The following is a 3741-nucleotide window of genomic DNA, read 5'->3' on the forward strand; positions in this document are numbered from 1 at the left end:
AATTGCTTTTCTCTTGCTGCTTTCAGAACTTGCTCCTTCTCTTCTATGTTTGACAGTGTGATCAGTATATGTCTCGGAGTGGGTTTTTTTGGATTTATTCTATTTGGAGTTCGCTGAGCATTTATGATTTGTGTATTTATGTTGTTTAGAAGATTTGGGAAGTTTTCCCCAACAATTTCTTTGAATACTCTTCCTAGACCTTTACCCTTTTCTTCCCCTTCTGGGACACCAATGAGTCTTATATTCGGACGTTTCATATTATCTATCATATCCCTGAGGTCCATTTCGAGTTTTTCAATTTTTTTCCCCATTCTTTCTTTTATGCTTTCATTTTCCATTCTGTCATCTTCCAGGTCACTGATTCGTTGTTCAACTTCCTCTAGTCTTGTACTATGAGTGTCCAGAATCTTTTTAATTTGGTCAACAGTTTCTTTAATTTCCATAAGATCATCCATTTTTTTATTTAGTCTTGCAATGTCTTCTTTATGCTCTTCTAGGGTCTTCTTGATTTCCTTCATATCCCGTACTAGGGTCTCATTGTTCATCTTTAGTTCTTTGAGTAGCTGCTCTAGGTGGTGTGTCTCTTCTGGTCTTTTGATTTGGGTGCTTGGGCTTGGGTTATCCATATCGTCTGGTTTTTTCATATGCTTTATAATTTTCTGTTGTTTTTGGCCTCGTGGCATTTGCTGAACTTGATAGGGTTCTTTTAGGGTTTGTAGACCAGTTGAAGTCCTTATCTCTAATTTATCAGATCTACAGCTTCGTGGAGTACACTTTCTCTAACTAACCAGCAGGTGGCGTCCACGAGCCACCTGTTCTCCACAAGCCAGATCTCCCCTGCTTAGCCTTTTTGGTGAGTGGGGGAGTGAGTCTTGTGGGGCCCAATTGGTGTACCAAGCTTGCGTGTGTAGTTGGTGTTGCCTGCCCTGTATGTGGGGCGTGTTTCTGGGCAGTCGGGGAGGGGGGGTGGCCCTAACAATCAAATCTCCCTGATGATCCTAGAGTTTTAAAGCTGCTGCAATAGTCTAATCCTTCAGTTCAGTCCTGCCACAGTTTGTCTCTGCCACTGACCCACAAGTCTTTGGTATTGGCGTATGGCTCCTGAGACTTGCAAGTGGGCCCCTCTTCCAGGCTGTGCACCCCGGGTCCTCTGTTGAGGGATGACTGTGCTATGTCACAGGTGAGTGCCGTCCCCCCAGGGCAGTTCTGGGCTGCTGGGCTGTGCAGGGAGGCTCCCAGTCTGCTCAAATGATGGCTGAATGGGGCTTTGTTAATTCACACTGCTCCACCTTCCCAGCTCTGGGACCTTCAGCTGAGGTTGCAGGGAAGGCTAATGTCCATGCCCAGTTTTGTGGTGTGTGCCTGTTATTTGAAGCACTTCCGTCACACTGGGTTGTCTGGGGCAGCTCTGGGCTATGGGGCTGGCGATGGGCAGGAGTGTTTCCTGTCCACCAGGATGGTGGCTGTGAGCGGACACCCCCCTTTTCTTGGGAAGTTGTGTTGTTTAGTGAATTTTCTCAGCCACTGGAATATTGCCTTTTGTCTCAGAGCTCTCTTAGTTCTGCTCTTGACTTGACGTGCCCAAATTTCAATTCTTTGAAGCTTTCTGTATTGAGCTTCTTAGAGTAATTGTTTTAGAAAAAGCAAAAAGGATTTAAAAAAAAAACAAAAAAAACAAAAAAAACAAAAAAAAACGGCCCTCCTCAGAGATCTAATGGGTTATTGAAATGCTAATAGACAAAGCAACCAGGGCCATTAAGGAAAGGTGCACAGGGCAGAGAGATCAGCTTTGCTTCGGGATTTGCATATGCGCCTCAAGGCCTGATCTCCGCCCTTCCCCTTTCTGTGTTCACCAGAACTCGAAAAATCCTCTGCTTTTATTTTGGAGTTTTTCGTGTTGTTTTTTTTCTATGTCTGTCTCCTCTCTGCTGGGCTGGCTGCTCTCAGAGTCTCTGGTGTCTGGTCTCAGTCTATCTATGGTTGGAGTTTGAATCAGTAGAATGAGTTTCCGATAAGAGCAGCCACTGCAATTCTCCCTTCTCCTTCCCGGAGCTGACAGCCCCTCCTCCCCCGGGACTGAGCCTGGCAGGGAGGGGCGCGGGTCCCCTGGCCGCAAAAACTTACAGATTTCGCTGATCTCAGCAGTTCCACGTTTTCATGAGTGTTGTATGAAGTATGCCCAAAGACAGATTGCTCTGTGGTGTCCAGTCTACGCAGTTCCTGGCTTTTTACCTACTTTCCTGGAGGAGTAACTAAAACATACAGCTCACCAGTCTGCCATCTTGCCTGTTTGTCTCCTTTACTTTTCTCTTCCTCCATCTTTGTGGAAGAAATGGAGATGTCCTTATATAGATAATGGTGATGGTGCTGAGTACATAAATACATGACTATACAGGGAACCATCGATTGTTTACTTAGGATGGAATGTATGGTTTGAACAAAACCGTCTTAAAAAAAATAGGTTGATGAACAAATCTTGAGGGCACTATATTGAGTGAAATAAGACAGACACATAAGGACAAATATTGCAGGGTCTCACTGATATGAACTAATTATAATATGTAAACTCATAGACAAGAAACGTAAATTATCAGGATATAGAACGAGGCTAAAGAATGGGGAGCGGTTGCTTATTATGAGCAGAATGTTCAACTAGGGTGAAATTAAATGTTTGGAAATGGACAGGGGTGATGATAGCACATTGTGAGAATAACCAACAGTGCTGAATGGTGTGTGAATGAGGTGGAAAGGGGAAGCTCAGAGTCACGTATGTCACCAGAAGGAAAGCTGGAGGTTAAAAGATGGGAATGTATAAAACAGTGAATCTTGTGGTGGACAATGTCCATAATTAACTGTACAAATATTAGAAATCTCTCTCAGAAACTAAAACAAATGTATGACACTATAACTAGAAGTTAATAATAGAGGGGCATATAGGAAGAAATATAGACCTATTGCAAACTATATACTACAGTTAGTAGTATTTCAACGTTCTTTCGTCAACAGTGACAAATGTACTATACCAAAACTATGAATCAATAATGGAGGAGGGTGGTTAGGGGTACGGGAAGATTTCAGTTTCCTTTTTTTGTGTGTCTTTATTTCTTTTCTGGAATAATGAAAATGTTCTAAAAATTGAAAAAAATAATTGAGGTGATGGATGCACAGCTGTATGATGGTACCATGGGCAATTGATTGTACACTTTGGATCTTTGTATAATTTGTATAGTATGTGAACAATCTCAATAAAAAGAATAAAAAAAAATCTGTAATTCCATGACCTATTGGTAACATTTTGATGTGATATCTAGAATTTCTGCTTTTTTAAAAGACGTGGTCGTATCACTCACGCTATTTTATAACTTGCATTTTCATTCAACAAATGATTTGCATCTTTTCATGCCAATAAAAATCATTCTATGTCATTATTTTTAACTACTGCATTTTATTCCAGTATATGGAGATTCAATATCTTCCTTCAGCAAATCTTGTTCTCAGTTAATGGAAGTTTGAATTGTGACCACTTTTTTCCCACAGTTGAATCTCATGTAACTTGCGTGATTTCAGTGATAATTGTTGCATCCGTCCCCCCTAAAAAGGGGGAGCGGGAATGGAAAGTAGCGACGTGAACATAGTGAGTCGAGTGAGCCTGGCTGCCCTTGGCCTTGGTGGCCTGGGGTCCCGGGTGCTGCGAGATGGGGGCCGTGAACGTGCAGCCCCCGCTCAGCTCCCCTGACTAGC

Source organism: Choloepus didactylus, chromosome 1 (genome assembly GCF_015220235.1).
Source record: "Choloepus didactylus isolate mChoDid1 chromosome 1, mChoDid1.pri, whole genome shotgun sequence".
NCBI lineage: Eukaryota > Metazoa > Chordata > Mammalia > Pilosa > Megalonychidae > Choloepus > Choloepus didactylus.